The following is a 26,550-nucleotide window of genomic DNA, read 5'->3' as shown; positions in this document are numbered from 1 at the left end:
TATATATATATTTTAAAACTAATTAGTCAAAGAGGGTTTCAGCTAAAAAAAAAAAAAACTAGTCAAAGAGGGTGATAAAACCCAAAAAATGACAACCTACTTTTACTGTTTTTTCACTTCTCCCAACCACTTTTTAAGTTTTCCACTCAGACACGTTAATAGCTTCTCAGTTTTTACTTAGAGTAATGTTAGGGACACAAAAAATTTCACAATTTTTATCACAATTTGTCATGTGGTGAGTTATAAGTGGTGGAGGTTTGGACCCACCATTTGACCTTCACCCTTCACAACTTGCCATGTGACAAATTGTTACAATAATTGTGAAATTTTGTGTGTATCTAACATTTTCCTTTTTAATTATTCAATTCTTCTTATAGTTTTTACTTATTAGGCGCGAATTGAAATTTTTTAAAGTACCCAAATTAAAAAAAAAAAAAATGTAAACAGACCCCCCTTTTTTTTGGAACCTGTAAACAAACCCAAATGTACAGTTTCTTTTTCTTTTTTTTCACGTTCTTTCTCTCCTTTGCTCATGACTCAACCTCCACAAATCGGTAAGCTCTCTCTCTGTCTCACTGTCAGTCTTTGTTTCTTCTCCATTCCCTAATTCTATTTTCTCTCTTTCTTGTGTAGTTCTAGAATTTCATAATGAAAATTGTGATTGATTTTTTTTTTTTTTTTTCCAAATCTGAATGTTCATCTATAACAAAAGCTTTTCTTTTCAGTTCTAAAAGATTAATTGGATCTATACTTTCGTTGTTCCCTCTTTGCTGTTCTCTCTCAAAGGTAATTTTAGAGATTTTGATTTTGATTTTTTTTTTAAATTTTAAATTTTCAATGATCTATACTTTCATGTTAAGAAAGCATGAACTAACCCTGTGATTAAAAGCTCTTTCTTTTCTTTATTTCAGTTTTTTTTTTTTTTTTTTTTTTTTTTTTTTTTTTTTAAATTTTGATATTGTGAGTTTTTGGGTTTGAAGCCATGGGCACAGTAAGCTATTCGTACACTCTGTTATTTGGATTTGAAAGAACATGGGCACCATAGTTTTAGTTTTTATATTGTGGGTCCTTATAATATATTATTATTATTATTATTATTATTATTATTATTACGGAACATGGTGAGGAAGATGACTTCTATTGCTTATTTTATTAGATATGAATTTAGCAAAATAATGGGAAGGGAAGTGTTGTGTTCTTACGGAATCTTCACTTCTTTAAAATAAAAGTGAGTGAAATTTTTTGCATGTCATTTAGTAGCTAGCTACAAGGCATTGCAATAGTAGGACTAATGGACTGTAAGTAACAAATCATAGGAAGAATCTCCAATAATGGTAGATTTTGACTTTTAAACATTCAACTTAGGGGCAGAGAAGCTCTAATAGTGAAAATGGCTTTGTGAGTCAGCTTGTATACATAATTGATATATTGTGAATCTATTCTATTTCTCATAAGCTAATTGAAGCTATCCAAGTTGCAAAACTTCCATCACAAAAAAAGTTCAAGGTGCTTAGTCTGGATAACTATGTTTCTTGCAAATGGTGGGAATATGTTTCGTCCCCATAGTCCACTTTTGTAGTAGTTAGTATAATCTTTTATATAGTTATCTTTATCATTGTATAGACTTTGAATAAATTACTTTATCAAAATGTTACTGACCATAATATCATATTTTGCCTAATATCTTTTGATATGTTCCTTGTTATGACTGTTAATTTGGACTTATTTCTTTTGTAGAATGAGTCTTGATTCAGATTAAGTTTTGTTAAATACATAAAGCTTTCATATCTTTTCATCTATGATATTTTTGAAAAATATAAATGTAAAAATTTTACTTGAATGTTAAAACTATTTAGTAAGTATTTTTTTCATCTATTTTAGTTGACCTTTACATTGGTTTATGCTCATTATTTCAGGTTAAAATGTCTCGTGCCTTGGGTTACAATCTTACATATGATGTCGAGGGGAGATACATTTCATTGCAACAAGTTTTAGCTTGGCAGCATATCTTCATGAGCAATATGTTATTATTTGATTAGTATTTGAGAGAATAAATTGGAACTTAAATTATGTATATGATATTGAACTTGGGTATGTTTTCCCTTATTAGTAGTTATTGATTGAGCAATTATTATGCTTATATGAGTATTTGTGATTGAAAATTTGTGATGTGTGGGATTGTGATTTATTATTTTCCATCAGGTACCCATGTAAAATCAAAATGTAAATTTTATAGAAAAATTCAAAAAAATGTAAAATGTTATTAGTGACGACATTGTCGTCGCTAATATTTTATCATATCATCAGTGACGACAAACAATATCATCACTAACATGCAAATATTAGTGATGACATGTTTGTGGTTAGTAATATATTATTATCTATGACGACAACAAGCGTTGTCGCTAGTAATGACATATAAGCGACAACAAAAATGTCGTTGTTAATAATAATCTACTAGCGATGACAAAAAAATTCGTCACTACTAATGAGCTAGTAGCGACGGCATTTCGTCTTGGGTTCTTGAGTTATTTATGACGACAATTGTCACTATTAGCAATGACTTTGTCGTCGTTAATAGTATTGTATTTGCGGCGACATTAATATCATCACTAAAAAACTTTTTTGTAACCAAATTCGTTTAACGAAAGTTAGCGACGACATTTTTCGTCGCCAATATAATTAGCGACGATATTTAAAGCATTAGCGACGACTATATGCCATCGCTAAAGACCAAATTTCTTGTAGTGTTAGTTTGGATGGAGTCTATTCCTCTAGACATTGTCAATTTTGTTATGGCTGATTTACTAGCTTTTGATTAATAAAGTTATCAATTTCTTTCTCAAAAAAAAAAAAAAAAAGTATTTTTCATCAATGATATCATGTGTAATAAATTCTTAATGATAATTGTGCAGGGTTTAACTTCTGTTATTGGGTTTAAAAACTATAAGTTATCCATATTTTATGTGAGCAGCTAGATTAATCATGAATTTTTTTTAAAGGGTTTTAATCTATGGCGTCCATTCTTGATAATAGTTTTTCATAATCTATTTTTGGTGTAGGCGAAGATTGAACCCCAAATCTCTTATTCAATCATCAGAGACTTTACCAGTTGAACTAACTAGAACTCACAAATTAATCATGACTTAATACATGATACAAAGCTAACGATTTTTTTTAAACCTATACTATTGTATGTTAGCATTATTCCATCTTGCATAAATTTTTTATTTTAATAAAAGTTAAAAGCATCTTGCATCTAATTTTTTTATAAATATAATAGAATTTCAACATGTATAGTCTATTCTAGATAATTACCCTTTATCATCATGCTAAGGCACTAATTGATTTTGCATGGAAAATTTATTATTATGAATTGAGAAATCTAGCAAATAAATTTATCATTAGTTGCAGGGCGGACGCATATTTGGAAGAGCTCAACTCCATTACATTGCACAATCAAAAAAGACATAAGAGTTAGGTGTCACTGGTGTGGTGTCAGCCTAGGATCCTCCAACAATCAACTCTAATTTAAATGAATATAGAGATTAAGATTTTTTTTTTCCCCATATCTCAAGTTGTTGACTGATCCTCTCTTTACTGAGCCTTTGGGGCATTCATCTTGCCAAGCATTTTCCCTTGATTATAGCTTATCACCTTAATTCTTTCCTTCTAAGGGCCAGGGGTGACCATTTGCATGATCTTCTCTTGGGAGATTCGTTATTTCCTTTTATGATTATCTATTTTAATTTTAAATGTGATGTTGGTGCCTTATACTAGGGTCTCGAAAGTCATCTTTGCACCTTGTTTGGTGTTTTATATATATATATAAAAGATGGGTTCAAGTTACACATTTTTAAAACCATTGAATTTAAGTAAATCCAACTGTCAAAAAATACCCTCATTAATGCTAATATTCTAATTGATCTTATTTATTATCTCTTATTTCATACATTCTATACTTATTTCTAAACCCAAGAAAATTTATACGACTAACTCTTTCTCTCTCCACTACACGTTTCTCTCTCTTTCTCTTTGCAAGTTTATCTCTCTATCTCCTCCACGGCTCTTCCACCTCAACGGTCAAGTCGCCAGCAACAAGCAAACATACAAACAAAAAAAAAAAAAAAAAAAAAAAAAAAAAAAGGCCCCAATTGGTGCAGATTCAACAGATGGTGCAGTACTTGTTAATGGTAACGAGGCTAAACAAGAGTGGGGTACGAATAATAAAGGAACCCCGTCTACCTAAAAGCAATTGGTCAAGGATGGAAATAGCGTCAACATCACAAAGGAAGAGTGTGACGCGAATTCAACAGATGGTGCAATACTTGTTAATGTTTTGTCATTGGCATGGTAGTGCATTGAATTTTGTCATTGGACACATAGTATAAAATGTTTCTTAGCTTCAGTTATTTGCATTTTTTACTCTCTTTTTTAGCATATTCTGAGGTCTTATCCTCAAAATCTTTTGTGCCATTGTGAATGTAGAAAGAACTGAAGTAATGATTAATACTGAGATTTTATTTTTCTTTTCATTGTTCAAATTCAAAGAGCTTAACATTAGCTTATAAAAAAACTATATAATCACATCAAAGTAATTATAGTCTCCAAATTAAAATTTTGCTATATAGTCTCCAATTTAAAATTTTGTTACATTTCTCATATATAAGATTCAGGACAACTGAGTTCAAAAATAGCACACACCCGTTCATCAAAAAAAAAAAGAAAAAGCCACACAACCTATTATAATTTTAAAAGTATGGTTAAATTCAATCTCCTTAGAATCAAAGAGAACCAAGGACAGTAATGCTTTCCAACTATAATTATCATCTACATGTCAAAGGACCAAGGACGAAAATGTAGTGGAGAACAACACGTACGACAGGTTGTCGCTTTTTTTTTTTTTGGTTGTTGTTGTTGCTGCCGGCGACTTGGTTGTGGAGGTGGAAGAGCCATGGAGGAGAGAGAGAGAGAGACATGTCAGTCGTATAAATCTTTTTAGGTTTAGAAATAAGTATGGAATGTATCAATTAAGGGATAATAAATGAAATTAATTAAAATATTAGCATTAATGAGAGCCTTTTTTTTACTATTAGATCTACTTAAATCCAATGGTTTAAAAAAGGTGTAACTTGAACCCATCTATATATATATATATATATATATATTATGGCACACAAACTCTTATATATTAAAACCAAAAGTTACCTAGCCAGTGAGAAAATAGATCAATTTACAAAATAACATAAAGATTCATGTGAAAATCATTTTCTCCTAAAAATGAAGGGTTTGACTTACTTCCAGTACATTTTTAACTAGACATGTCTTTTTATTTTAAATATACAATGGCAAGTGATAACGAATTTTAATCCCCACATTTTATTTAGTTAGTAAATGATGTGGCAGTCTCTCAATAAAATAAAAGGAGATTCCTTTTAAAAAAAGTACTAGAGGTAAGCTATGCCCAAAAAAATAAAAACCCACAAGACTAACTTTGAAAAAATCCACTATGATAAAATCGGTCACAATATCTTCTAAAAAAAAAGGGGTAATTGTCCCACATTGCTTAAGAGAGTATGTTGTGTGTAGTATAACTTGCCCCACCCTCCCTTAAAAGTTACCATGGCTTTTGAGTGGAGTTGTGGTGTGCCTTTGTGTTAGAACCCCTTTCCTTCTCCCCTGTATGTGTGTGTTTGTTTCTCCAAAAAAAAAAAAAAAAAAAAAAAATTATATCTAACATAATATCAACATCAAATACATAAAAATTAACTATGTCAGAAAGTAGTACAATTTATCCTAAATCTTTAGTCAATCGGGATATTGCAACTCTCCGTGGTCACAACACCCAAAGTCTTCTCTTAAATAAAGCCCATACATATAGTATTTCTTCCCTTGAGCATATCTAACTAATGAAAAAATTATCATTGTTTTATTTGAGTTTGCACAAACATAAGTCTCTCTTTTTTTCCCTCCCTAACTTCTATGCATAAATCCAAACTTTAGAAATTTGCCTTGGTTAATGTTCTTTATATAAATCTTAGAGAAAACCCCCAAAATCATCTCTCTACTTGAGTTACCTACTAAGTGAAAATCTTCTTCTTTCTTTTTTCTTTTTTCCTTCTCCTTCTCTCTCTCTCTCTCTCTCTCTCTCTCTCTCTCTCTCTCTCTCTCTCTCTCTCTCTCTCTCTCTCTCTCAATTTAAGATTCATCTCCTCCATTAAGAGGATCCCTGAGCCATAGCCATCGAATCATTTGGATAAATATTTATTTATAATGATACAATTCTTATTCTTTGGTGGATAAAAAATACATTATTTCCAAGGTAAATTTCTCACTACCCTCCCTAGAAATTTTACGAAACCTAGAAGCCAAAACGATTAGTGCACGAATCTCATAGTCAAAATCAATTTCTACAGAAGATAGTTGATTTGTAATGGTGTTAAATTCATTTAAATGTTGTGCTACCGATGCATTCTCTACCATCTTCAAATTGAATAGTTTCTTCATCAAATGCACCTTGTTTTTTGCTTACGGCTTTTCATACATACCAGACAAAACTTTCATTAGATCTATTGTGGTCTTCTCCTTCACAAAATTGTGTGCAACAGATCTTGACAGAGTTAATTTAATAACTCCCAGTACCTGTCTGTCAAGAAGAGTCCTTTCATCATCTTTCATAGTTGCAAGTTTCTCCCCCAAAAGCAATAGATGCAACTTCTTCCCATAGAGGTAGTCATCGATCTGCATCCTCTAGAATCCAAAGTCTATGCCATCAAATTTTTATATTCCAAACGCCTTTCCTGTTTCCTCTACCATTGCTCCCACTCAAACCTAACCCTAGGCTTTGATACTAGTTGAAGGGGAATAATCACAAAATTCTCAGATCTGTGAGATGCAAAAAATTGAGAAAAAATATGTGCCAAAGAAAACAATCACTAAAGAAAATATTTACGTGGTTTGGCAATTTACCTATGTCCATAGAGTTGTGGGGATTTCACTATTTTCTGGAAAAAAATCAAAGATGCAGCTGTACAATTTTTTTCTCTCTAAGGAACAACATCAAAACCCTAATCTCCAAGCCTCCGCCCCATGGATTAAGGCTCAGAAAATCTCCCATTAAAAACCATAACAATATTATTTTGGGTTGCGTTATAATCCAGATCAAACACAACTAGGTTTCACAAAATCCCAACACTCCTTTGAGTTTAAATCTTCGAAAGTACTTGAATGGGTTGTAGGCTTTAGACCAATGAGGGGAAAACAATCAAATCGGCTACATGTTTGATCGATTGTTGAATATTCAATTTTGTGGATACTGCATGTTTTGTCGAGCTTCGTGGTATAGATTTGAGTGCTTTTGCATTTGAAGGTTTTTTTGTTTATATTAGATTTGGTGGAATTTTGTGAGAAATTTTTTTTCGCTTGACCCTCTGTTTGGTGACCATAAAAATGGAGGAAAATAAATGAAGGAAAAGAAAATTTATGGGTTTTGATTTGGCTCTACGTATTGAAGAAAAGAAAATAATGATATTGCAGCAATTTGTTTAATCTACTAAAGAGAAAAAAGTGACTATTAGATATTCTCGGAGTATGATAATATGGTGCTCTCTACATCTACATTTATAGTGAGTCTCACTAATTAAATTTGAAATGAGATTTATTATGAATGCGATAGAAAGAGCACCACATTACCGTACTTGGTGAATACCTAATAATTTTACAAAAAAAAATATGCAATTTTTTCTTTGTTCCTTGTGTTGTGTGTGTGTGTGTGGTGTTCGATTTGTAAGCTTTTATAGTACTTTATCATGATTAAATCGCATCATAGTAATGAAGATTCAATTACTGCAGTGGAATTCAAAAAATTTATTGCCTTAACTTTCCTTTGATTTCTTATTAGCCAAATAGTTTGTCTTTTTTTAATCTTTTAAATTATATTTATTTGAATATCTTATTAAATTAAAATTAAAATAATTTTTAAAAAATATTTATTTAGAAAAAAAAAAATTTATAATGAAGTGGTCACGTAACCATGTTCAGATGTGCTGTTTAGTCTCATTTTTCCCATTTTAGCTTTGAATGTAGTTATGACTTAGGAGGTTGTTAAGCTTTGAATGTACTTTTTCACGGCTGCTTGATTTCTAGCTCAACTAGCTAGTATGTTATAAATCCAACTTTTTTGTTTGGTTGCTTCGAGTGTATCGAAACTTCCTAATTTGATAAATGAACTATTTTGAGAGAATTCAAACCTCCTTGATAAATTATCTAACAATTTATATCTCAGACATTTATGACGGTTCTTTTTTCATTATCAATATCTGAATTTATTATAATACATACTTCCAAATAGATATAGATAAATATTTTCTTATTATCTATCAATAAAACTAAACCTAATACAAACTAATTTATTTCAATAAATATCTCTACCATTATTTTATCCAACAATTCAAAAAATAAAAATAAAACACATAATATGATACTTGACATTTTCAATAGAAATGTTAAAAGTTCAAATCTCTTCTCATCTTCTATTTCTATCAAATTATAAAAAACTTAAAAATTAAAATTAAAAAAAAAAAAACAAAAACTCTAAGGTTGGTTAATATATCTTTAAGTGTAATTGGGAAGCGCGTTTTGTGCTTCCCATGTCTGTGTCTATGTTTATTTGGTTTTTTTTTTTTTTTTTTCAAGCCGTGAATGTTGATTTTTCCTTTGAACAGTGCACACTAATGGGTTCCGTGCATTGTTTACGGTACTATTCTTATATTTAAAAATTATTTTACTACAGTATTTTCAGTTTCAGTTTCCAACTGTATCCAAAGGAACCTTTAGGATCCGTTTGGATTAAACTTATTGTTACTGAAACTGAAAACTGAAAACTGAAAACATTATAGTAAAATAATTTTTAAATATGTGAATAGTATCGTGGGATCTATGAACAGTACGTGAACAGTTAAAATGAAAAGTTAAAGAGACAAAAGTTAAGAAGACAAAAAAAGACAGTGAACTTCATCTCAATCCAAAAAAAGAAGACAAGAAACATGAATCATGACCGGTTACGAACTTTTGTGAGAAACTGTGATGGTGTTCACATAGGCTGGATTCGTTTAACCAAGTATGTCAAAAGTTAATCTGAGTTCTCTACGCTCGTCACTATCGTCCCTCACTTTAGTTTGGTAATATATCAATTTCCTAATTTTTGGTAGGAAACATTGTTATGCTTACAGGGAATTGATTGGAGGTGTGCCTCTGTGGGCCAAGCACTGTACGTTCGAGGAACCTTCGTTATCGTGGGTCGACTATTCTGCAGGATTATTTTAGTCGTAGGGTTGTTAGGTAAGAATTGATTTTACATATTAGAAAATTTAGAATAATACCATATGAAGTTGGCCGTAGAACATTCTCAAAAAAAAAATAAAAAAATAAATAAAAAATGAAAGAGGTGGCACTGGCAGAGACCATTCGCAAAATTGTTCATAGAAAAAAAAATATATTTTATCGTTTGAGCAGGAAAAATTACTTTTGTGATTATATAAATAAAAACATATGGATCTAACCATAAACAAGAACTCAAATAGATTCAATATTTAAAAACAATAAATAGATTAAAAATGTAAAATAATTAAATAACTCATAGACTAGATGCATGAATAATGAATAATGCAAAGAATAATGAATAACGCAAAACTGATCAAGTCGTATGTTTAACACAATTTTCTTAAAGCAGATTTCATCTCTCACATAATCAATGGTGTTTAGGCACTTACGGCAATTAGTGGTGTTTAGACACTTATTAACTTTTGCCTTATAGGATAAAATGATCAACATGTAGAAACATTCCAATCTCCATGCACAACGAAATAAACAATATATATCTCTTTGACTCTATGCAGATATATGTACAAAAATATTTTATCTTGAAAAGTTTCTCCGTAAAATGGAGTTTTATGAATGAGATACTATAAATACAATGATAATGTTACGCATCTGTCTTTGCACGTCTCTCTCTATCTTCTCCATGGCCAAAAATAAAAAAATAAAAAGCCACAGCTTGCCTAACTTTGATTAATAACAAAACAATTGCTATGTCGTTTTGCTGTTATGGATGAGAACCAATTATGCATGAATTCACATGGTTTTGCTATGCCGTTTTATTGCTTGGTCCTTTGACAAGTAGATGATAATTATAGTTGGAAAGCATTACAATTTGACTCCCTTACTGGGGTAATGCTTTCAAGAAGCAGAGTCCACAACCAAACCTTGTTGTAGGACATCTACATATGCCAACCAAAAGCCCTTTAGCAATGGGAAATCAAGGACCTGACAATATATCTAACATGCATTACTTCTAGATGATAGTCAATTCTATCTTGTCAACAAGCCTACAAAACTACAAGCAATGTGCCTGCATCAGCAATTCTATCTTAAGCGTATATTTCATAACCGATTGAGTTCCCAGAATAGACTTATTTATAAAACGGTTAGGCCACTATTGAATTTTTTTTATTTAGTAGCTCCTAATAAACCAGTTCAACGTAAAGTGTCTCAAACTGTTAAATGGACTACTCCAATAGAACCATTTATAAAGCTCAACACGGATGACGGTTCTATAGGCAATCCAAGGATGGCAGGGGCAGGAGACCTTTTGAGAGATAGCTTTGGGAGCTGGATATTGGGTTTTTCTTTGAATATGGCCATTACATCCAATAATGTGGCAGAACTAGGAGCAGTTCGTCGGGGGCTTAAGTTGGCTTGGTACTTGGGATTTAAATTTATCCACCTTGAAATTGATTCTATGATAGTCTTAGCCTGATTAACTAATGAGAACTCTAATTTCCCTCCTCTTGTGTTTCCTTTATTATGTGATTGCAGGAGCCTTATGGCACAGGCAAGGGAGGTTCAAGTGCACCACATATACCGTGAAGCAAACGAGTGTGCTGATGCTCTCGCAAAACGAGGGGACCACCAACAAGTTTTGACTATATATGAAACCTGCCCTAGTTTTGTATATTCGTGTTATGTAAGGGATATGATCAGCCTAGGGAGTAATAGACTGTGTGCTCGAAGGGCAGATTTAGCTGTTGATGTACGAACTTTGTTTATAATTAAATAAGACCCCCATTTCTACCCCAAAAAATAAAAAATAAAATAAAATAAGCATTGCACAACTGATGGTATTACATCTAGGTCACTAACTATTTTTCTAATACAAGATTTTAAATTAAAAGCTTTTCTACTACAGAACCATAATGAGTGTCCACAAATCATACCAATAATATCGGAAACAACAAAATTAGCAGGCCACAATAGGATTTATACATCAACTATTATTATCTTTGAACAGTCATGGAACTTCATTTTTCTCAAAGGGCTTCCTTAGTTCCTTTACTTGAATCATCCAGCATGAGTTCTTAGGAATTAGAATGGGCTAATTAGGCATTGCTGGTAGGTGTTTTTTTTTTTTTTTTTTTTTTTTCTTCTACTAAGCAACAACAAAGATAGGACCTAAACTAAAACCAACAAAACATACACATTATCAGCCAACATGCTATGAGGCTTAGAAAGACAATGTGAGACCTTTCACAAAAGGCTTTATAAAGCTTTCGTGTGGACTTAAGCAACACAGGAACCTAATAAAATTTGAAATAAAGGGGGAGCATCCATCACTAGTGTATAAAGTCATCTATAAATTTGAGGTTATGGTTGTATACCCCTTTGGATAGTTATTTATCTTTGTATTTTCTTCTTGTGCAGCGCAACAATAAGATCACTATCTGGAATATAGACAGGACCAAGCAATAAAACGGCATAGTAGAACCATGTGTATTCATGCATAATTGGTTCTCATCCATAACAGCAAAACAACATAGCAATAGTTTTGTTATTAATCAAAGTTAGGTAGGCTGTGGCCTTTTTCTTTTTGTCTTTTTTTTTTTTTTTTTGCCAACGACTTAGCCATGGAGGTGGAAGTGTCGTGGAGGAGATAGAGAGAGAAACATGCAAAGAGAAAAAGAGAGAGAAAGAGTAGACGTATAAATATATTTTTTTGTTTAGAAATAAGTATGGAATGTATTAAGTAAGAAATAATAAATGAGATCAATTAGAATATTAATATTAATGAGGGTTTTTTTTTCTTAGTGGTGGGGTGTTAGGTAAGAATTGATTTTTTACATATTAGAAAATTTAGAATAATAACTGTTAGAGATATATTAGACATATTAGCCTAATGTAATAGGCCCAAGACCACTCCTGTTTGTACTAGTAGTTTAGGATTTAGTCGCCTATATATACTTATGTTAGGGTTCATTGTAACACACGTTATTGTACTACCCTCTTACATAATAAAGATGTAGCCCTTAAGGAATTCCTCCGTGGATGTAGATCGATAAGGTTGAATCATGTAAACCCTCATGTTCTCACGTAACACATTGCGTTGCTAATATATTTAACATGGAATCAAAGCCAGACTTCGTTCTTGGTATCAAACAAACATATCTACACAGCAAAGAAGATTCATACATGCATAACACAGATTCACAGTGTCCTTGCTTAATTTCAGATCTAGGCTCCATGGCATCATGCAGATGCCATGGCTCACTACTATGTCAAGATTCTCAAGCCTAAGCAATATGTGCCGCTCCCTATCAGATTTGTGCAAATCAAGGCTTTGCCTGATGAAACCAACCATACAAATGTGCTTAACAGCCTCTCGTGACCAAAACCCAGTAAGCTGGTCTCCACAGGAATTTGCACGCGCCAACCAAGATTCCGGCACTCACTCCACACGCTGCCACAAATTCTTCACTCCTAGATCATGTTTTGGACACACGCGCCACCATGAAAACCTTGTCGTCCAATAATCTACGTATCTCCAAAATCTGGCCCTCAAACAATCTTACACACGCCCTCATGGGCCACCCTGTTTCTGGCCTCACCCCCACGTGCCATTACACAACGTCACGCGCCACCCATGCACCTAAGAATTCTGATAATGTCATGCTGATCTCATTATGCCCTGTCAGTGACATGCAAGCATGCCATGTCATTAGTCACGCAAGCCCCATCCTTGTCAGCACCACGTCATAGGATGACGTCAGCGTCTCTGCAACCAATCTGTGACCTAACCCAGAAACCCGGAATCGACCCGAACTATATAGCCCATTGACTTTGTTTGACTGTTGACTTTCATCAGATCGTTGACTCAGACTTTATGTTGACCTTTGACCAAAAGTCAAATTTTCCAAAAAGGCCTATCTTGCTCAGTTTTTCAGGTAGTTTCCAATTTTGGACTCCATTTCTTCATTTGAAGCTCTAAAATTGGTCAATTGGCACATTCTTCATTGTGATTTCTTCAAAGACATTCTTCAAGGCATTTCCAAGGGATCTTCTCATGCTTATACAACCTTAATCTTTTATCAAGCTTTTCACCTTGAGTTTGGGGGAGGGTGTTAGAGATATATTAGACATATTAACCTAATGAAATAGGCCCAAGGCTGCTCCTACTTGTACTAGTAGTCTAGGGTTAAGCCGCCTATAGTATTGTACGATCTTATCAAAGTAGTGGCATCATAAATATGGATAATGTGGATTATATTCAAGACAAAATTTGGCTATAAAATTTGTTGTAGTTTAAGATTATAATTTTACTTAATATCTTTTTGTTGGAGGTGAATTTTGACAAATCTATCATTGGATTATATTTTCTTCTTATATCTACAATGCTTGCAAAATTTCCAAAAGATGAAAGATATACAACTATGTCATCAATCAAATGTTTAAATTGAAAGTTTTTGTAGTCTAAAATTATGCATACAACTTTGACCTCCAGTTGACACAAACTTTGACATGAATCCCTCTTTAAGAAGAAAAATTTATAATTACCATCCAAATAACAGAGATCAAATTTGAAGGGCATATCTTCAAAAGTGACTTTTTACCAAATTAACCATACTTTTTATGACAATTACAGTTTATTCGTGTGGCCCTTGATGTTCTTAGCAATCGAGAGTAAAAAGTTGGCCAATCCAATAATGTTTTTAGTATATATTTAGCATATATGCATGCCAAATATATATTTTGTCAATTGGATATTATTTACTATTCATTCCGTAAACTTATATTTTATGTATAATTTTATACTACAAAAACTTGAAATTTAAAATTTGGTTGATGACATATCTATTGATATTTAATCTGAGTGAAATTGGAGCCATTTATAAGAAGAAAATGTAATTCAATGGTGAATTTATCAAAATTCACATCCAATAAAAAGATATTGAGTGAAATTGTAGTCAATGGCTACAACCAAGTTTGTAGCCAAACTTTGTTCATAAATTATATAGGGAAGGAAATTATATTTGAAAGAAATTTTATCTCTTAATCGGTTTAGTTTTAGTTAATGAGTCACGTAACTTATTTAAATAATCTATGTTTAGTTTTATAAATCATCACCCAATATGTAGGAGGAGCTAGCTCCAAGTTGGTTTGGAGGCAACCTTTGTCCATTAAATTCAATTATGTGGTTGCATAGGTCAATAAAATACATTTATCCTTCAAGAAACACAACAACATTGAGCTTTTATATATATCCCTCTACCTCCTCCTTGCGCATGTATCTAATCTAATATCTGAATCAATACATATTAATCTATTAATCACTAAAATAAAAAAAAGAATAAAATAGTTTATTTCTTTTTCAATGTAAGATTAAACATTTTCACTAATTTCTTATCTTCTATATTAACTCTTACATCTTTTCATTTATATTATCTCCTCCATAAACTTGTTGGGATCTGCCTCTTGAATGCAAGGGTTTGCATCTTTCCTTGTACGTAAAGGTTCATCTTAAGTCAATTTTGAACTATAGCCATCCCAATTTCATCATTCTATTTCAAGGTGGACATTAATGATAAAAAGTACAAATCAATAACGAAAATGATTCCACAATTTCCCAAATTTAACACACAGCATTCTTGGCCCTTGCTTTTTTTCTTTTGTACGACTCTCAGAAATGCCAACACATCAACAACGCTCTTGATATTAAAGTGGGTTGAAATTATGCAACTGACTGATGCTACGATTAATTAGAAACAAAACTGCTCTCAAAAAAAAAAAAAATAGAAACAAAACTAAAGAATGTTGACTCTAGACTCGAGAGACACAAAACACTAATAGTGTGTTTGGGTTGGCGTTTGCTGCGTTGCGTTTCAGTTTCTACGTTTTCTCCTTTTTTTTTTTTTTTTTCCTCACAAGCGGCTACTGTTCATGTACTGTACATGAACAGTAGCCGCAACATTTGACCAGTTTTATGTGAACAGTGCATCTGTGCACTGTTTACGGACCCACAAATTTCATTTTTTATCAATTTTTTCATTAAAAATGGGTCCCACGGTACTATTCACACATTTAAAAATTATTTTGTTACAGTGTTTTCAGATTTCAGTTTTCAGTTTCAGCAAAATAAATTCTATCCAAACAGACCCTAATTATCAATGAAAAGCCAGTGAATATGATCCATGGAAATTGATAATCAATCACGGCTTCTCAGCCCATGAGGTACAAATTTGTTAGGGCACAAGTAGCACTTGTGTGCTTCAATGTAGCCCATTAGTATTCTATGTGTAAGCTCTTTGTTAAATTTTGGGCCATGGATTGAATGAATCCTTTCTAATAAACCTTATTTAAGCTTAGCAATTGTTTGGACCCTCAAAAGGTAATTATACCAGCAGAGTTTCTATTTCAAGTCCATCTTACAAACATCTCACAGCACCTCTCTTAGCAGCCTTGTTGCAATTCCAACGTATGCACTTCAACTCATTCTTCAAAAGGGATGAGTTCAAATTCGATCCATTGGCTTCCCTATGAGAGTGAGCCTGACTTTCTCAAAACAAAAAAAATCAAAAAAAAATCTTCCCATAGGAATTACAATCAATCAAAGAAATCCAATTTTTCAGATTCGTAAATCCTGTGTTGCGGGTTGACATGTCTAGCTCCCCCTTCCCTCCCCACCCCCATCAAATAAAAAATTTATTAGTTTGCAATAAAATATTTCACGTAAGGGAAAAAAAATATTTTGTTGGATATACAACATTTGCTTACTATATAGCAAATGATAGTCTTAGGAATGGCAACAAGACAAAGTAAGGTTAGATCAAGGGTATTGAAAGTTCAAATAGTGTAAAAACACCCTTGAACGTTTAGACCCCCAATTTACAAATTAACCAATTCAAGATTTATGTCAAACAACTAGTGTACGGAAAATGAACACAAGCTATAATATAGAATTGGAAAACTATCTAAACTAAATTAAAATCACAACCCACAGTAGATAATAAAAGGCAAAGATAAAAGGGAAGGAAGATGCAAATACAAAGACAACACGCGATGTGTTATCAAAGAGGAAACCGAAGCCCTCGACGTAAAACCTCTCCGCCGCCCTCCAAGCGGTAAACAATCCACTAGAAAATGTAGTTGGGATACATGGACAGCAAGAGACCCTCCAAGCCTAATTTACTCAGTGCACCTAAGCCCTCCAAGCTTCTTGCTCCAACGAGGTTGCGCCGAACATTTTTCTTTTCTAGCTTCCCGGATTCCGCTACTTAACCATAGCATCAACCAATGTAGATTGGTTCCTTTCTAACTGCTTCCCAAAACACCAAACAGCCCTCTCACAGTAATGAATATGGTGAGAATAAGGTTTTGGTAAAATGCCTCTCAAGGGTTTGACAATGGAGAGGAAGAGAGTTGAGGAATTTGAAGAGACTCTAATGTATAGATTGTAGGTGAATCAATCTTGTTTTACTCTAGGGTTTCTCTCTCAAAATTCTCTTAGGAAGCTCTCTTTGATTTGTGGGTATAAGGGGTATTTATACTGAGGTGAGAGGAGAATGTGAAACGTCAGGTTTTTCAAAATAGGGGTGGCTCGCGGCTTGGTCTCGCAACTTGATCCAGTCGTGAGATAACCGTATGGCCAGTTGTCCTGTTTTGTCCTGTAGTGCTCCAGCTAGCATGACTGTTCACCTTCTGGCATGCTTGGCACGTGTGCTGCATCTGGCGGCTTGCAGCCGCGAGTCTCTGTTTTCTTGCACACTCTTAAGCAATCAATACTCTATCTCACTCACTACCCTTACAACAAAACCCAACTAGATACAGGGTTACAAAATGCTGATATACAAGCAAATTTGGCACGGAATAAAGCCAACAAGATGGTTGATTAAATTCAACCTTACAATCTCCCCCTTTGGCTATTCCGCGACAAAACCCTAAAATAGACTCTAGACTTAACATGTGAGTTGGGAACAGTTGAGCAAAACTCACTTACACCTAACTCTAGAAGCTGTGAAGCACTTAAATCATAAGAACATGAAACTCCTGAAACACAACAGTACACTATGATCATTGTGTGCAGAAAAAGCATGAAATGCATATGAAGCAGGCTTAAAGTGATCAAGCAAAGATGAAGAGAAGAACCAACTCATGGCTTGATCAAACAAGTAACCACTACAAGGTAGTGATCACAATGCTCATTCACACTTGGAATGAACACTTGAACATACAGGTTAACAAGAACAATGCAAGTTACTTGTATGCCCAACACTCAACCAATGCATAATACACTAAGTATATGCATCTAGGAACAATCCTACAAGGGTACAAGAGTGACAATACTTAAAAGAAAAAGCAAGACATTTAGATAGAAGTACTGATTTAAACAAAGCATAAAAGGCAGCATAAAGCATGGTACAAACCATAAAACTTACAAATATGCATAAAAACATAACCCTAAAAGCTTACATAAGCAACATGAGTACAAAACACAATATAACAACTTAACTGAAGAAGAATGCAGAAACACTCCCCCTTAGGTAATATTCTCCCCCTCTGATCAGGCTATCACTCCCCCTTTTTGTCATACATTCTCTTCTAGCCTCCTCTGAATCTGATCCAATTGAGTTTGGAGTGAGGAAAACTTTATATCCCATCGAGTGCTGTGATGGTGTAGAGTAGATGTGAGTCCGGACATCTTTGTATTCAACTCGTGTACAGAGGATACAATGTGATCAAGTTTTTCATCAAGGGAGAGAGTGCTGAAATGAGAACCACTGTGAGATGCGGAAGTTTCCGGTTTGGCTCTCTTCCGACTATGTCCAATGCTTGCATTGAATGTACGCATGTTGATTGGACTCGGTTTTGAGTGAGGAGATTCATCTGCCGATGGATAAATTCCTTTGAGCTTCAAGATCCTTGAAATGAGACAGCAGAAAGGAATACATGTTCGGGACTCAGTTCGTAGAACCGTTTTGCGCAGAACATGAAAGATATGAGCACAGATGTCAATTTCTACATCAGAGATTAGGTCATGAAGAAACAAAGTACGTCCGAGGTTCATATACCCAGTGCTTGATAAGGGGTACAAATTGTGAAACATCACAATTGTAAGCACTCTCAGTTTTGGAGGAAGAGAGAAAACACTGACGGAGTTTCCATTGGATGAGAATTCCAAGTCTTGTCCAAGACCTTCCTTAAGAAGTTCCTCATTAGGACAAAGATCATCATAAACCGGTGAGTGTCGAAGCATTGGTCGGTTGATGTGAAGGATCTTTGCCAAATATGTAGGAGAGACTGAAAAACTCTTTTTCCTTACCCAGCACTTAAGTTCATCTTCTTCCACAATCGTGTTGGTATAAAATTCCTTTACCAAATCTTTATACGCGTCATCCAGATCAGAGAGAAGGTAATTCCAATCCTTGTGAGCAAACCATTTCGGAATGTCAGTGTCATGAAGTGATGATTGATCAACAGGTCTTTCTAGTAATGGTGTAGCATTTCGGAAATAATTCTCATGAGACTGAAAAGCAGCATAGGATCTGAACTTGTTGGGATCGAACCCTTTTGATGAAGAACGAGTCCCTTTTGTTTGAGGTGAGTAGTTATCAACATCAATGACATGCTCCTTTCCTTTAGAACTGCCTCCTTTCACAGCTGCTTTCTTGAATGGTGACATTTCCAGTCTGAATCATGAATAGAGGAAAAGAAAGAACACAATCCAATAGACATGATTAGCAGTGGGTTAGTGTCAAATTAAGGATAATGAAGAAACCCTAAAAGCTAGATGGAAATGTCCAGAAAATAACAATGAGGGACAATAATGACCCAAATGTAGCTACACAATAGAGTTGATCAGATTAAAACCACACAAAAATGAGAACATCATACACTCAAGTGACCAAACACAGGTAAGAGAAATATGAATACCAAGGAGAACACAAAACCATGAGGAAAAGGCAAAACAAAGAGTAGAGAACAAAACCCATACCTTTCCTTGAAGATAGGTTGAATGGTAACAAGTTGGTCAAAGAATTTGAAGATTACCACAGTGATGATGAATAAGTAAAAGTAAGACCAGAAAATGAACAGGCACAGAGTGCAAGGCAAGCAAATGAGAACCCTTTTTTGAGAAAAGTGTTGAAAATGAGCTCATTTTGCAGAACACGCGATTTTCGCGACTTAAATGAGTCGCCAACAAGAAGCCAGGTCAAGCTGCCAAAACACTCAAAGATAAAATTTTGAAAAATTTTCAAAGTGTTTTTCGCAACTGGAAGATCTGCCTGTGAGGGAGTCGAGAGCTGAGCCGCGAAAATCTCTGAGTAATCCTCGCGAACAAGTCGCCAAAATTGACCCGCGAACTCGCCACTGAGGCCTGCGACTTGACTTACTCGTGAATGAGTCGCCAAAACGGGGCAAAAATTATTTTTTGATATTTTCAGATTTTAAGAACAAAATACTTTCCAAAAACACCTAAAACTCTCAAAAATCTTTTTGTGCTTGACTCAACAAAAATTGAGCATGTGAAAACACATTTCATCAAGTACAATCACACAAATGAATATGGCATTTATTGAACATAAACTTGTGTGTTGTGTGTGGATATCAACAATGAGAAAGTCCTTAGTCTAATGTGAAGTTTCAATGATCAATTCAACCAAGGCATACACAATTAGCACTAGATTATGTGATCCATCTCAATTATAGAAGAATGCATATATGACCTCCCATAAGACTTGAAAACATAATTTGGAGCTTTACATTTGACTCCACTTTCAATCATACCATTCGATCTTTTTGAGACAATCACCTCTCATTGTGAGAGTGATGTTTGATATTTCACTATGATGAGATAGCCTTTGACTTTTTGAATAAACATTCACTTTAATCTTTGGTCGCTTTCCCTTTTTCCTAGTCGAATACTAGTATGTGCGACAGGCTTTTGCAGCTCAATATCTCTTTTCATTTTGATATTTACATTTGGTGAGCTCTTTTTAGCAAAAACAAAAATAAAGCGTGGGAAGATATATAGACATAAGTCTATGCATGTCTCAAGATCAACATAACCATTCACTAATCATTCATGACAAGTTTGAAGATCTATTTACAACAATCACAAAGATTTCAAGATTTCTCTCACAGTGATAAGAGTGCAATGAAACAAGCTACGCTCGAAAATGCACAAAGCCATTAGCACAAAGGTACAAGGCAAAACAAGTTTTGAGACAACACTCAACAATGTCAATCAAACTTTTTGATTTTCCAATTTGTATGTGATTTTTTGGATTTTTGACACAAGAAGAAAAAGTTTGAACAAAAACAAAAATGAACAAAAGTATGCACAAATAGACAAACAAACAAAATCATGTTATACAAAAAGCCAACAAAGTAGTGTGTGCCCCAACACAAACAAACTTAACACATTATAAATATGTGAAGCACACATCACACAAGAGAGTCAAGGAATTGTACCAACACCAATGGTCTTACGGAGTGATTCAAACCGTAGACCATCGAGAGACTTGGTGAAGATGTCCGCCTTTTGATTGTCAGTGTGTATGAACTCAAGACACACAACTCTTTCCTCTACCAGATCTCGAATGAAATGGTAACGTATCTCTATGTGTTTAGATTTTGAATGCTGGACAAGATTCTTGGAAAGATTGATGGCACTGGTGTTGTCACAGAAGACACACATCGTCTCTTGAGGAATTCCATAATCATCCAAAGAAACTGAGTGTAGCAACTTCCAGCTGCGATGTATTCTGCTACAGTAGTAGAGAGAGACACGGAATTTTGTTTCTTGCTCATCCACAAGACAAGATTGTTACCAAGGTAAAAGCATCCTCCTGAAGTACTCTTCCGATCGTCTACACTACCAGCCCAGTCAGCATCTGAATACCCGGCAAGACAAGCATTTGAATCTTTTGAATACCACAGACCATAGTTTGAAGTTCCATTAACATATCGAATAATTTGCTTAACTGCAGTTAGGTGAGATTCCTTTGGATTAGCTTGATATCTGGCACAAACACCAACACTGAATGCAATGTCCGGTCTACTAGCTGTAAGATAGAGTAAACTCCCAATGATACTCCTATATAAGGTAGGACTTACTTCTACTCCAGAAGAATCAATATTCAGGTTAGTAGATGAGCTCATGGGAGTAGAGGCATGTTTTTCGGAGTCTAGTCCAAACTTCTTGACAATGTTTCTAGCATACTTCTCTTGTGAAACAAATATACCCTCTTTCTGTTGTTTGACTTAAAGACTCAAGAAAAATGTGAGTTCCCCCACCATACTCATCTCAAATTCTTTCTTCATCTCCTCAGAAAATTCAATAGCACGATCTTCAATGGTAGCCCCAAACACTATGTCATCAACATAAACTTGTGCCACAAGGAGATAATCTTCATCATTTTTGACAAACAAAGTCTGGTCGGCATATCCCCTTTTGAAGGTTCAAATAGTGTAAAAACACCCCTGAACGTTTAGACCCCCAATTTACAAATTAACCAATTCAAGCTTTATGTCAAACAACTAGTGTGCGGAAAATGAACACAAGCTATAATGTAGAATTGGAAAAACTATCTAAGCCAAATTAAAATCACAACCCACAGCAGATAATAAAAGGCAAAGATAAAAGGGAAGGAAGATGCAAACACAAAGACAACACGCGATGTGTTATCGAAGAGGAAACCGAAGCTCTCGGCGTAAAACCTCTCCGCCGCCCTCCAAGCAGTAAACAATCCACTAAAAAATGTAGTTGGGATATATGGACAGCAATAGACCCTCCAAGCCTAATCTACCTAGTGCACCTAAGCCCTCCAAGCTTCTTGCTCCAACGAGGTTATGCCGAACCTTTTTCTTTTCTAGCTTCCCGGATTCCACTACTTGACCAAAGCATCAACCAATGTAGATTGGTTCCTTCCTAACTGCTTCCCAAAACACCAAACAGCCCTCTCACAGTAATGAATATGGTAAGAACAAGGTTTTGGTAAAATGCCTCTTAAGGGTTTGACAACGGAGAGAAAGAAAGTTGAGGAATTTGAAGAGACTCTAATGTATAGATTGTAGATGAATCAATCTTGTTTTACTCTAGGGTTTCTCTCTCAAAATTCTCTCAGGAAACTCTCTTTGATTTGTGGGTATAAGGAGTATTTATACTAAGGTGAGAGGAAAATGTAAAACGTCAGGTTTTTCAAAATAGGGGTGGCTCGCGGCTTGGTCTCGCGACTTGACTGAGTCACGAGATCCAATCACGAGATAACCATATGGCCAGTTGTCCTGTTTTGTCCTGTAGTGCTCTAGCTAGCATGATTGTTCACCTTCTGGCATGCTTGGCACGCGTGCTGCATCTGGCGGCTTGCAGCCGCGAGTCACCCGCGAGATCAAGCCGCGAGTCTTTGTTTTCTTGCACACTCTTGAGCAATCAATACTCTATCTCACTCACTATCCTCACAACAAAACCCACCTAGATACAGGGTTACTAAATGCTGATATACAAGCAAATTTGGCACGGAATAAAGCCAACAAGATGGTTGATTAAATTCAACCTTACAATCTGCCCCTTTGGTTATTCCGTGACAAAACCCTAAAACAGACTCTAGACTTAACATGTGAGTTAGAAACAGTTGAGCAAAACTCACTCACACCTAACTCTAGAAGCTATGAAGCACTTGAATCATAAGAACATGAAACTCCTGAAACACAACAATGCACCATGATCATTGTATGCAGAAAAGCATGAAATCCATATGAAACAGGCTTAAAGTGATCAAGCAAAGATGAAGAGAAGAACCAACTCATGGCTTGATCAAACAGGTAACCACTACAAGATAGTGATCACAGTGCTCATTCACACTTGGAATGAACGCTTGAACATACAGGTTAACAAGAACAATGCAAGTTACTTGTATGTCCAACACTCAACCAATGCATAATACACTAAGTATATGCATCTAGGAACAATCCTACAAGGGCACAAGAGTGACAGTACTTAAAAGAAAAAGTAAGACATTTAGATAGAAGAACTGATTTAAACAAAATATAAAAGACAGCATAAAGCATGGTACAGACCATAAAACCTACAAATATGCATAAAAACATAACCCTAAAAGCTTACATAAGCAACATGGGTACAAAACACAATATAACAACTTAAACTGAAGAAGAATGCAGAAACACTCCCCCTTAGGTAATATCCTCCCCCTCTGATCAAGCTATCACTCCCACTTTTTGTCATAGAATAGCCAAAGGGGGAGATTGTAAGGTTGAATTTAATAAACCATCTTGTTGGCTTTATTCCGTGCCAAATTTGCTTGTATATCAGCATTTAGTAACCCTATATCTAGGTGGGTTTTGTTGTAAGGGTAGTGAGTGAGATAGAGTGTTGATTGCTCAAGAGTGTGCAAGAAAACAGAGACTCACGGCTTGATCTCGCGAGTGACTCGAGGATGGAAACCGCCAGATGCAGCACACGTGCCAAGCATGCCAGAAGGTGAACAGTCATGTTAGCTGGAGCACTACAAGACAAAACAGGACAACAGACCATACAGTTATCCCGCGACTCAGTCAAGTCGCGAGGCCAAGCCGCAAGCCACCCCTGTTTTGAAAAACCTGACGTTTCACATTCTCCTCTCACTTCAGTATAAATACCCCTTATACCCACAAATCAAAGAGAGCTTCCTGAGAGAATTTTGAGAGAGAAACCCTAAAGTAAAACAAGATTGATTCATCTACAATCTATACATTAGAGTCTCTTCAAATTTCTCAACTCTCTTCCTCTCCATTGTTAAACCCTTGAGAGGCATTTACCAAAATCTTGTTCTCACCATATTCATTACTGTGAGAGGGTTGTTTGGTGTTCTGGGAAGCAGTTAGGAAAGAACCAATCTACATTGGTTGATGCTATGGTCAATTAGCGGAATCCGGGAAGTTAAAAAAGAAAAAGGTTCGACGCAACCTCGTTGGAGCAAGAAGCTTGGAGGGCTTAGGTGCACAGGGTAGATTAGGCTTGGAGTGTCTATTGCTATCAATGTATCCCAACTACATTTTCTAGTGGATTGTTTACCGCTTGGAGGGCGGTGGAGAGGTTTTACGCCGAGGGCTTCGGTTTCCTCTTCAATAACACATCGCGTGTTGTCTTTGTGTTTGCATCTTCCTTCCCTTTTATCTTTGCCTTTTATTATCTGTTGTGGGTTGTGATTTTAATTTGGCTTAGATAGTTTTTCCAATTCTACATTATAACTTGTGTTCATTTTCTGCACACTAATTGTTTGACATTAAGTTTGAATTGGTTAATTTGTAAATTGGGGGTCTAAACGTTCAAGAGTGTTTTTACACTATTTGAACCATCTTGTTGGCTTTATTCCGTGCCAAATTTGCTTGTATATCAGCATTTAGTAACCCTGTATCTAGGTGGGTTTTGTTGTAAGGGTAATGAGTGAGATAGAGTGTTGATTGCTCAAGAGTGTGCATGAAAACAGAGACTCGCGGCTTGATCTCGCGGGTGACTCGCGGCTGCAAGCCGCCAGATGCAGCACACGTGCCAAGCATGCCAAAAGGTGAACAGTCATGCTAGTTGGAGCATTACAAGAAAAAACAGGACAACTAGCCATACGGTTATCTCAAGACTAGATCTCGCGACTCAGTCAAGTCGCAAGGCCAAGCCGCGAGCCACCCCTGTTTTGAAAAACCTGACGTTTCACATTCTCCTCTCACCTCAGTATAAATACCCCTTATACCCACAAATCAAAGAGAGCTTCCTGAGAGAATTTTGAGAGAGAAACCATAAAGTAAAACAAGATTGATTCACCTACAATCTATACAATAAAGTCTCTTCAAATTCCTCAACTCTCTTCCTCTCCATTGTCAAACCCTTGAGAGGCATTTTACCAAAACCTTGTTCTCACCATATTCATTACTGTGAGAGGGCTGTTTGGTGTTCTGGGAAGCAATTAAAAAAGAACCAATCTACATTGGTTGATGCTATGGTCAAGTAGTGGAATCTGGGAAGCTAGAAAAGAAAAAGGTTCGGCACAACCTCGTTGGAGCAAGAAGCTTGGAGGGTCTAGGTGCACCGGGTAGATTAGGCTTGGAGGGTCCATTGCTATCCATGTATCCCAACTACATTTTCTAGTGGATTTTTTACCGCTTGGAGGGCAGCGGAGAGGTTTTATGCCGAGGGCTTCGGTTTCCTCTTCAATAACACATCGCGTGTTGTCTTTGTGTTTGCATCTTCCTTCCCTTTTATCTTCGCCTTTTATTATCTGCTGTGGGTTATGATTTTAATTTGGTTTAGATAGTTTTCCAATTCTATATTATAGCTTGTGTTCATTTTCCGCACACTAGTTGTTTGACATAAAACTTGAATTGGTTAATTTGTAAATTGGGGGTCCAAACGTTCAAGGGTGTTTTTACACTATTTGAACCATCTTGTTGGCTTTATTCCGTGCCAAATTTGCTTGTATATCAGCATTTAGTCACCCTGTATCTAGGTGGGTTTTGTTGTAAAGGTAATGAGTGAGATAGAGTGTTGATTGCTCAAGAGTGTGTAAGAAAACAGAGACTCGCGCCTTGATCTCGCGGGTGACTCGCGGCTGCAAGCCGCCAGATGCAGCACACGTGCCAAACATGCCAAAAGGTGAACAGTCATGCTAGCTGGAGCACTACAAGAAAAAACAGGACAACTAGCCATACGGTTATCTCACGACTAGATCTCGCGACTCAGTCAAGTCGCAAGGCCAAGCCGCGAGCCACCCCTGTTTTGAAAAACCTGACGTTTCACATTCTCCTCTCACCTCAGTATAAATACCCCTTATACCCACAAATCAAAGAGAGCTTCCTGAGAGAATTTTGAGAGAGAAACCATAAAGTAAAACAAGATTGATTCACCTACAATCTATACAATAGAGTCTCTTCAAATTCCTCAACTCTCTTCCTCTCCATTGTCAAACCCTTGAGAGGCATTTTACCAAAACCTTGTTCTCACCATATTCATTACTGTGAGAAGGCTATTTGGTGTTCTGGGAAGCAATTAAGAAAGAACCAATCTACATTGGTTGATGCTATGGTCAAGTAGTGGAATCCGGGAAGCTAGAAAAGAAAAAGGTTCGGCACAACCTCGTTGGAGCAAGAAGCTTGGAGGGCTTAGGTGCACCGGGTAGATTAGGTTTAGAGGGTCTATTGCTATCCATGTATCCCAACTACATTTTCTAGTGG

At 35.4% G+C, this 26,550-nt stretch overlaps 1 long non-coding RNA gene across 1 annotated transcript; it reads left to right on the top strand.

Annotated features, from left to right (window-relative positions):
* The first annotated feature begins 502 nt into the window (after nucleotides 1–502).
* LOC126728984 (uncharacterized) lies at nucleotides 503–2,164 on the top strand. Its single transcript, XR_007656442.1, has 3 exons — nucleotides 503–554; nucleotides 726–786; nucleotides 1,917–2,164. It is a non-coding gene; the product is annotated as an uncharacterized LOC126728984 (long non-coding RNA).
* The last annotated feature ends 24,386 nt before the right edge of the window (nucleotides 2,165–26,550 follow it).

Source organism: Quercus robur, chromosome 5 (genome assembly GCF_932294415.1).
Source record: "Quercus robur chromosome 5, dhQueRobu3.1, whole genome shotgun sequence".
In the NCBI taxonomy this organism is placed as follows: Eukaryota; Viridiplantae; Streptophyta; class Magnoliopsida; order Fagales; family Fagaceae; genus Quercus; species Quercus robur.
This window is presented reverse-complemented; position numbering and strand designations above follow the sequence as displayed.